Source organism: Triticum dicoccoides, chromosome 3B (assembly GCF_002162155.2).
Source record: "Triticum dicoccoides isolate Atlit2015 ecotype Zavitan chromosome 3B, WEW_v2.0, whole genome shotgun sequence".
NCBI lineage: Eukaryota > Viridiplantae > Streptophyta > Magnoliopsida > Poales > Poaceae > Triticum > Triticum dicoccoides.
The window spans coordinates 694,981,325-694,992,207 of record NC_041385.1 but is presented as its reverse complement, the minus strand read 5'-3'; positions in this window follow the sequence as shown (position 1 = coordinate 694,992,207).

Below are 10,883 nucleotides of genomic sequence, written 5' to 3'. Positions count from 1 at the left end.
TTCCAATAAACTACAATTTCCAGATACTAGGTACTACTAGATATCAATTTCATAAAGCATTATAGGTACTAGGTAGTACTCCCTCCGTTCCAAACTACTCGTCGTAGTTTTAGTTCAAACAACGACGAGTAATTTGGAATGGAGGGAGTACTAGATAAAAATTTCATATATAGTCAACATGCATCCTCAAGCAGTACTAGGTGATATCGACGACGATCATCATATCACTAGTAGAAAAGAGGGCTTTGGTTCAGGCCGGGTCAGCCCATTAGTCCCGGTTTAGTCCAGAACCGGGACCCATGGGGGCATTGGTCCCGGTTCGTGAGCCCAGGGGGCCGGTCGGGCCACGTGGGCCATTGAACCCGGTTCGTCTGGACCTTTTGGTCCCAGTTGGTGGGACGAACCGGGACCAATGGGCCTGGCTCCTGGCCCACCACCATTGGTTCCAGTTGGTGGCTTGAACCAGGACAACCGGCTACCCTTTAGTCCCGGTTCATGCCACGAACCGGGACCATTGAGGTGCCTATATATACCCCTCGCCCATGAGCAGAGCACTCCACTACTACGTTTTTCTCTGGCCGGGGAGGGGAGGGCTTTGCGGTGCTCTAGCTCACCTCCTATTCACTTGAGGTGTTCGATGAAATGCCCGAGCCACACTAGTTACACTTTCTCCTCTTGAAGCACGACCTTTGAACTCTATTTTTCCAGAGATTTGTCTAGGTTTATATTAGCGGCCCGTCACGCCCCGTCCCCGTCTTCACTGTCGTCGATCGCCCACGCCGATCTCGTCGCCGGCACCACCGTGGTGAGCCTCTTGTTCTTATCTTCTTTGTGAAAAAAAATCTTGCTTTAGATAGATACTTGTCTAATTTTCTTACTATTTTATTGCTTGTTATTATATAGTGCGATGGTTTTGGTATCCGCCCCCGTCGGCCCTCGTCCTGTCTATGATTCGGATATGGTATATATTATCTTTATAACTATTGCTTCATTTATTATTTATGAAAATTATGCCAACCAACGTGACATAGATTTTATTTATCTAGGAGGTATGTGAACCGGAAATTCAAACCGATCCTATTGTCGAGAGGTTAAATTTAGTTGAAGAAGAAAACAATTTCTTGAAGGAAAAAATAAAAAAAATTGAGGAGAAGATGATATTGGAGTTGCATGTTGCGGATGTCGTCGATGATCACAAGATCAAGATGGATGCAATGCGCTTGAAGATTAAAAAGATTAGAAAATATGCTAGTCATACCGAGGCTTGGTATCATTATGCCGTTGGATCAATTGTTACCTTGGTTGCGATTATGATCGCATTTGTTTTCGCATTGAAATGTTTTACATAGTTTCAATGTATAGTTTAATTAATTTAGATGCTCTGGAGAGCTTTATGTTGTTAGATGAGAACTATGTATGTACTTTGGTTTTAATGTGATGATGAACTTCTATTAATTTGGTCACTTAATTATCTATTCATGATGTTCTGTAATGGTTTTTGACACACTTAATTATATATAATGCACGCAGATGAACCGACAATGGATGTACGGTGACAGACACACCTCCGAGTACATTAAGGGTGTGCATGATTTTCTCGAAGTGGCTGAGGCGAACAAGCAGAATGGTTTTATGTGTTGTCCATGCCCTAAATGTGGGAATACAAAGTCTTACTCTGACATGAAAATCCTTCACACCCACCTGCTTTACAATGGTTTCATGCCACACTATAATGTTTGGACGAGGCACGGAGAAATAGGGGTTATGATGGAAGACGGCGAAGAAGAAGAGGACGATGACAACTATGTGCCCCCTGAATACGGTGATGCTGCAACGGGGGAAGCTGCTGAAGATCAAGAGGAACCAGATGATGTGCCCAATGATGCTGCAACGGGGGAAGCTGCTGAAGATCAAGAGGAACCAGATGATGTGTCCGATGATGATGATCTACACCGGGTCATTGTCGATGCAAGGATGCAATGCGAAAGTCAAAAGGAGAAGCTGAAGTTCGATCGCATGTTAGAGGATCACAAAAAAGGGTTGTACCCCAATTGCGAAGATGGCAACACAAAGCTCAGTACCGTACTGGAATTGCTGCAGTGGAAGGCAAAGAATGCTGTGCCTGACAAAGGATTTGAGAAGCTACTGAAAATATTCAAGAAGAAGCTTCCAAAGGATAAGAAATTGCCCGACAGTATGTATGCAGCAAAGAAGGCTGTATGCCCTCTAGGATTGGAGGTGCAGAAGATACATGCATGCCCTAATTACTGCATCCTGTACTGCAGTGCGTACAAGGATCTGAACGCATGCCCGATATGCGGTGCATTACGGTATAAGATCAGACGAGATGACCCTGGTGATGTTGACGGCGAACCCCCCAAGAAGAGGGTTCCTGCGAAGGTGATGTGGTATGCTCCTATAATACCACGATTGAAACGTCTGTTCAGAAACAGAGAGCATGCCAAGTTGATGCGATGGCACAGTGAGGACCGTAAGAAATACGGGAAGTTGAAAGCACCCGCTGACGGGTCGCAGTGGAGAAAAATCGAGAGAAAGTACTGGGATGAGTTTGCAAGTGACCCAAGGAACGTATGGTTTTCTTTAAGTACGGATGGCATTAATCCTTTTGGGGAGCAGAGCAGCAATCACAGCACCTGGCCCGTGACTCTATGTATGTATAACCTTCCTCCTTGGATGTGCATGAAGCGGAAGTTCATTATGATGCCAGTTCTCATCCAAGGCCTTAAGCAACCCGGCAACGACATTGATGTGTGTCTAAGGCCATTAGTTGAAGAACTTTTACATCTGTGGAATGGAAACGGTGTACGTATGTGGAATGAGCACAAACAGGAGGAATTTGACTTAAAGGCGTTGTTGTTCGTGACCATCAATGATTGGCCCTCTCAGTAACCTTTCAGGACAGACAAACAAGGGATACCACGCATGCACACACTGTTTAGCTGACACCAAAAGTATATACCTGGGAAGCTGCAGGAAGAATGTGTACCTGGGCCATCATCGATTTCTTCCGGCCAACCATCAATGTCGAAAGAAAGGCAAGCATTTCAAAGGCGAGGCAGATCACCGGAAGAAGCCCGCCATGCGTACCGGTGATCACGTACTTTCTATGGTCAATGATTTACACGTAATCTTTGGAAAGGGTCCCGGCGGACTAGCTGTTCCGAGTGACGCTGAGGGACACGCACCCATGTGGAAGAAGAAATCTATATTTTGGTACCTACCCTACTTGAAAGACCTAGAGGTCCGCTCTTCGATCGACGTGATGCACGTGACGAAGAACCTTTGCATGAACCTGCTAGGCTTCTTGGGTGTGTATGGGAAGACAAAAGATACAGCTGAGGCACGGGAGGACCTGCAACATTCGCGCGAAAAAGACGGCATGCCTCCAAAGCAGTATGAAGGTCCTGCCAGCTACGCTCTTACCAAAGAAGAGAAGGAAATCTTCTTTGAATGCCTGCTTAGTATGAAGGTCCCGACTGGCTTCTCGTCGAATATAAAGGGAATAATAAATATGGCAGAGAAAAAGTTTTAGAACCTAAAGTCTCATGATTGCCACGTGATTATGACGCAACTGCTTCCGGTTGCATTGGGGGGGGGGGGCTTCTACCAGAAAACGTCCGATTAGCCATTGTGAAGCTATGTGCATTCCTCAATGCAATATCTCAGAAGGTGATCGATCCAGAAATCATACCAAGGCTAAGGAGTGATGTGGCGCAATGTCTTGTCAGTTTCGAGCTGGTGTTCCCACCATCCTTCTTCAATATCATGACGCACGTCCTAGTTCATCTAGTCGACGAGATTGTCATTCTGGGTCCCGTATTTCTACATAATATGTTCCCCTTTGATAGGTTCATGGGAGTCCTAAAGAAATATGTCCGTAACCGCGCTAGGCCAGAAGGAAGCATCTCCATGGACCATCAAACAGAGGATGTCATTGGGTTTTGTGTTGACTTCATTCCTTGCCTTAAGAAGATAGGTCTCCCTAAATCGCGGTATCAGTGGAGATTGACTAGAAAAGGCACGCTTGGAGGGAACTCAATAATATGCAGGGACGGATATTCTTGGTCTCAAGCACACTACACAGTTCTACAGAACTCTACCTTGGTGACCCCGTATGTGGATGAACACAAGAACAGTCTGCGCTCCAAACACCCGGAGCAGTGCGACGCCTGGATTACATGTGAACACATCAGGACTTTCAGCAGTTGGTTGGAAACACGTCTCAGAGGTGAAAAGACTATTTGTGATGAGCTGTACTTGTTGTCCAGGGGACCATCTTTGACTGTATTGATTTACAAAGGATACGAGATAAATGGGAATACATTTTACACGATTGAACAAGATCAAAAGAGCACCAACCAAAACAGCGGTGTCCACTTTGATGCGGCAACCGAGAGGGGAAAGGACACATATTATGGTTACATAGTGGACATATGGGAACTTGACTACATACATGATTTTAAGGTCCCTTTATTTAAGTGCAAATGGGTCAATCTTTCAGGAGGCGGGGTACAAGTAGACCCACAGTACGGAATAACACTAGTGGATCTGAAAAATCTTGGGTACACTGGCGAACTGTTCGTCCTAGCCAATGATGTGGCACAGGTTATCTATGTGAAGGACATGTCTACCAAACCGAGAAAAAGAAAAGATAAGGAAGCGAATACATCATACAATGAGCCAAAGCGCCACATAGTTCTTTCAGGAAAAAGGGACATCGTGGGAGTGGAGGGCAAGACAGACATGTCTGAAGATTATGAAATTCCTCCCTTCAAAGTCAAGGCTGACCCAAGCATCCTGATAAACGATGAAGATTATCCATGGTTACGGCGCAATAAGCAAATGACACAAGTGAAGAAAAAGTGAAGACTTTCTCCCGCAACTATTATGATGATACCATGCCAACTTTGTAATAGACGAATATGATATCATTGTATGTTTTGTACATGCACATGCTATGTAGGTGAAATTATGATACCATGCCAACTTTCAACTTTTTCAGAGTTCATTTGAAATGCTTTAATGTCTTATGGTTTGGCCCTCGTAATACCATTAATCCCGGTTCGCTCCTTGTCAACTATGTTCTCACCAAGAACACTCAAGAGGGCAGCCACGTGGGCCATTGGTCCCGGTTCGTCTGGACCTTTTGGTCCCAGTTCCACGCATGAACCGGGACCAATGCGCCTTGCCCATGGCCCATGACCATTAGTCCCGGTTTAGGCCACAAACCGGGACTAAAGGGTTGGTCCTCATTACGGTCAGAGTTTAGTCCCACCTCGCCAACCGAAGGGCGCTCACACCGGTTTATAAGCCCCTCCCTCTCTGCCTAGTTGAGCTCCTCTCAAAGTGAAAATAGATGCCCTTATACAGGGAATTTGACCTAAATTCATACTGAAATTCTCTGAAATTCATAGAAATTTATTATGAATTTAGGTTGAATTTTCTCTATAGGCGCATCTATGCTCATTTTTTTAGTAAAGTTAATCACAAACTTGTGATTCACACAAATTTCAAAGAATTCAAATTTTAACTATTCAAATTTGAAAACTAATGGCACTAACAGAAAGTTTATAATTTTTTTGACTTAAAAGAAAAATAATTAAACATAAACTTTAATAAAATAAATAAAAATAGCAACAATAAGTATTTTGTTGTAAGTCGAAACAAAATAAAATAAATAAAACAACAAAAAAACATAAAAAACAAAATAATTTTTCTAAAACTAATGGCACTAACAGAAAGTTTATAATTTTGCTGACCTAAAAGCAAAAAGAATTAAAAAATAAAGCAAAAAACAAAAGAAAATAAATAATGCAAAAAACAAAACAAAAAAATGGAAAAAAAACTATTTTTATAGTAAAGTTAATCACAAACTTGTGATTCACACAAATTTCAAAGAATTCAAATTTTAACTATTCAAGTTTGAAAAGTAATGGCACTAACAGAAAGTTTATAATTTTTCTGACCTAAAAGCAAAAAGAATTAAAAAATAAAGCAAAAAACAAAAGAAAATAAATAATGCAAAAAACAAAAAAAACTGAAAAAAAACTGCCACCTATTGGGCCACCACGGCCTGAATACAACTAGAAACCCAACCTGAGCCAAGATTCAGGCCCGCAGAAGGCCCAATAGGCCCACAGGCAGAACAGTGTGAGATTAGGCCCGTAAGCCTGCATTTGAGAGGAGCTTGAGAGGGTAGCCGCAGTGGGGCTTATAAACCACTCTGAGCCCCTCTCAACTAGCGAGGTGAGACTAAACTTTGGCCGCGACGCGGGAAACGCAGGGGACTTTGGTCCCGGTTGGTGGCACCAACCGGGACTAAAGGGGTAAAATGGTACCGGTTCGTGGCACCAATCGGTACCAATTCCCCCCCTTTAGTCCCGGTTGGTGCGACGAACTGGGACCGATGCTCTTGGTATATAACCAGGACTTGTGAAAATTTCAGTTTCTCATCTCCATTTGCCCCCGACGACGCCGAGCTCATCGCCGCCAGGCTGCCCCGTCGCCGTCCGCCGCCCCTGCCGTCTCCCCCGACCGCGTCGTCGCCGTCGCCCGTGCCTCGCCGTCACCGTCGCCAACGTCGTCCCCGAGCCTGCGTGCCCCTGCCCTCGCCCCCGAGGGCGCCTTCATCGTCCGCCGTCCCCGAGAGCCTTCCTCGTCGCCGACGCCACCTCGCTGTGAGCGCCGCCCCGTTCCCCTGCTCCTCCCCCTGTACTGGCCGCCGTCGCTGCTGTGCGCTACCACCGCGCCGTCCCCCTGCCCTTCGCTGCCGCCGCGCGCCGCCCCTGTCCTGCGCGGCCGCTGCGCACCGCCCCTGCCCTTCGCTGTCACCGCACGCCGCCCCGCCGCGCGCCGCCCCTGCCCTGCATTTTTATTTCATAGCATTTTTTCATAAATGTATTTTTTGTATATGTGTGTGTGTATGTGTATATATGTGTGTACATGTTCATATCATTTTTTTCATAAATGTATTTTTGTGTCAATTTATGTATATGTTCATATATATGTGCATATTTGTAAAACAATTTTATATGTATAGGAAAATTTATGTATATGGTTTTGTGCATATTTTTTGTCAATTTATGTATATGTTCATATATAGAAGAAAATAAAGGAGTGGAAAAAGAAGGTTAGTGCATTTTAGGTTAGTGTAGAGAAAAATGTAAAATAAGGAAAAGGAAGAAAAGTTTTATATATCGGAAAGGAAGAAGAAGAAAAAGAAGGAGAGGGAAAACGAAAATAAGAAGAGGAAGAGAGGAGAAGAAGAGGAAAAAAGAAGAAAAAAAGAGGAGAAGAAGAAAGGAATAGAGGAGAAGAAGAAAAAATAGAATATCTATTTTTTCTTCTTCTCCTCTATTCCTTTCTTCTTCTCCTCTGTTTTTTTTCTTATTTTTGTTTCTTCGATCTTCTCCTCTATTCCTTTCTTCTTCTCCTCTTTTTATTTCTTCTTCATTTTCTTATGTTTTATCGGGTCTGTCGTCGTCGATATACCCCTCCCGATAACTTCAACGCAAGGGGGGGGGTCGATATACCCCCTCCCCGATAATATTATTTTCCCATGTACGTATGTCGTCGTTGTCGATATAACCCCCTCCCGATAACTTCAACACGTGGGGGGGGGGTCGATATACCCCCTCCCCGATAACATTATTTTCCCATGTATGTATGTCGTCGTTGTCGATATTACCCCCTCTCGACTGTGATAACTTGTACGAAAACTCTCAAGGACACCCAAACCCTAGAAAAAATGATGTCCGTCTCCTACCCCCTCCCGCCGCGCCCCTACCCGACAAACTCTCTCGAGGCCACCCCCTCTCACTCGACCAAAACTCTCGAGGACACCCAAACCCTAGAAAAAAACAATGTCGGTCTCCTACCCCTCCCGCCGCGCCCCTACCCTTGAAGCGTTGCCGAGGCCACCCCAAACCCGGAATAAGCTCAGTCTACGTTTGCCACTAATATATCCACCTGCTGTCATGTTTGTGTAATAATTGCCATATTGTAATATTTGCAGAAACAATGGAGCACATACGAGACGAGGAAGCAGAAGAGGTGTTGGGGGGAAATAATCTTAGCGGGAGGTGATATCTTCTCGTATCTTAATGACAATGATGGTATGGAAGAACAGGGTGAAGAAGCAGGCTATGGTGAACGAAGAATGGAGGAGGAAAGACATGATTATGATGGCTCCGGTGACCCAATGACGATGCAAGAAGGAGACTGTGATGACGGCTCCGGTGACCGAACCGAGTCCGGCCAGGTATATATATTAGTTAATCTTGTGCTGACTAGCTAATTGATGCATTTATTGTTTTGGTATATATGTACACATATTAATTAACTCTCGTCTTTCTTCTTTTTTCTAGCCCTCCGGATCGAGCACAACTTCGGTAAAGAGACGAGGCCCGAAGAAAAAGTTGCGCTCGGATGAAAGGTTTGAGATCACAGCAATCGCGCACGACGGCGAACCGATTGAACCCATCCGGACAAAGGACACATTTGCTGCTCAGTGTGGGGTTCTTGTTAGGGACAAGATCCTGATCAACATCCACCAATGGTATAAGCCTAAGAACGAAGACCCTGAGGTGTCTTATGTCAATGATATGCAGAAAGATGATCTTTGGACTAAGCTGAAGGCAAATTTCACCCTACCGCTAGAGGAGGATCTAGAGAAGCCAGTTAAAGAGCAATTAATCAAGTCTCATGCTCTTAAGAAGATGGCAGGCCTATTCAGGAGGTGGAAGAATGAGCTAAAAAAGTTTGTCAACAAAGAAGAGACACCAGAATTCATCGGCAAATATGAGAAGATCAGAGATTAATGGCCCGCATTTGTGGCGCACAAGACATCGGAAAAGAGTAAGAAGATGTCGGCGACAAACAAGCAAAATGCTGCGAAGAAGAAGCTTCACCATCGCACGGGGTCAGGTGGCTACCTCAAAGCCCGGCCTAAGTGGGGCAAGGCTGAGAATGATCTGCTTGATAAAGGGATCGAACCAGAGACAATGAACTAGCCAGAACGTTGCCGGACTTGGTTCTTCGGGGCTGGCGGAACCTTGGACCCTGTATCAGGGAAGTGCCGTTGGACGGACGAGCAATTGAAAATACCAGTCAAGAGGCTTCGGCACTATATCGATGCAGCGCAGGAAGGGACGTTCGTTCCAGACAAAGAGAACAACGAGCTCACAATGGCCCTCGGGAATCCTGAGCACCCTGGACGAACACGAGGCCCGCCAGGCTCCGTTCCGTGGCAGGCTGGGTTTCCGGATGCAGGCGGTTACAAATGCCAGGAGAGGAGGAAGAAAGTGCAGCAGACCGAACTGCAGGCGCTGCACGCAAGGATACAAGCGATAGAGGAACGAGAAGCAAATCGCACCAAACGAACTGCCGAAGCTTCCCCCGAAGCTACCCCGCCATCTCAGCAGAGAAGCAGCGTGGCTTCCACCGAGCTGCTTCAGCCGGAGCATGTCTTGACGGCTCCTGCTAGCTACCCCGTGGATGCTATCATGGAGTCTCAAAATTGCCACCTTATGACGCAATGGCAGAACTTAAAAGTCAAGGTGGCTGTCAGCTCTATTTGACCTTCTGAACCCGGCGCAACTTTTCACTGTCGTCCAATTCCAGAAGGATATGCTAGGGTGATGGTGGACAAAATAATGGAGGGATTTGAGGACCTCCAGCTTGACCACCCCACCGGTGAAGGGGAGACTCGGCTGGGTTCTGCTTTGAAGACTCCATGCCTATGGCGGAAGGAGTTCATCAACCTTCCGAACTGGACGCCTCCTCCTCCTCCTCCTTCTCTGGCGAGTCAGGGCACTCCGCCTCCTCCACCGCCTCCTCCTCCGGTGAGTGACGATCAGGGCACTCAGCCTCCTTCTCCGGCGCGTGGCGGCACTCCGCCTCCTTCTCCGCCTGCGCTGGCGCGCCCGAGCAGCCAGCAGCCTCCTCCTTCTCCGCCTTGCCAGCAAGGGCGGAAGAGACCCGCCGCCGCCCCGGCTGCTCCAGTGTGTCGTAGTCCTTCTCCTTTGCCTCGTAAGCAAGCACGAAAGAAGACAGCCGCAGCCGCTCCGTATGCTTTGGTGTCTAGCAGTACAGCCAGAGGCGGGAGGCAATACAGATACGGTCCATCTCTCAAGCCTCTAGAGAAGTTACCTTACGAGAGGACCGAGGAGGAAAACGCGAAGATCGTGCGGACCAAAGTGAAGGACTTCTTTGAAGGGTTGAAAGCAAAGAGACATCCACCTCCAGAGGAGAAGGTAGATCCGGTGAAAGCAAAGTGCACTATCGATGCCCTGAGAAAACCACCAAAGTCTCCACCGAAAACCAACTATGAGCGCATTACTGAAAAGACATATCTCGAAGCTAACCGGTCGAGAAGTACTGTCAGTGATCAAAGATTAAAAGAACGGGCAGCTGGGTAAAAAATTGCCCAGCTCAGCGAACAAGCAAAGCAATCGTGCCCCCCGCTCAATGTGTCTAGCGACATCGTCGCTAATGCTCCGAGGACGGTGCTCGATTATAACAATCTTGGAGATTACCTGCCTGACGATGTACATTTTGATTTCTTGGAGGTGGACGAACACAGATACAAGTAAGGGAAGCTTCTCGTCAAAGATGAAAAATCTCTAACAACGATGATGCGAAGATTCCATAATTGGTACATGAAAACCTACACAGAGTCTGGGGGGATGAATATTTTGTATCTGAGAATTAAAGAGGAGCACGACCTCGTTGGAACTGATCTGTTGCCCGTTCCATTTGAGGAGTTCTTCAAGTTCTTCAATCAAAAGGCCCTCGATAAATTAACAGTCTTTTGCTACTGTCTGTAAGTACTATTTCTGTCATTAAGTCTCTATATATAGCTC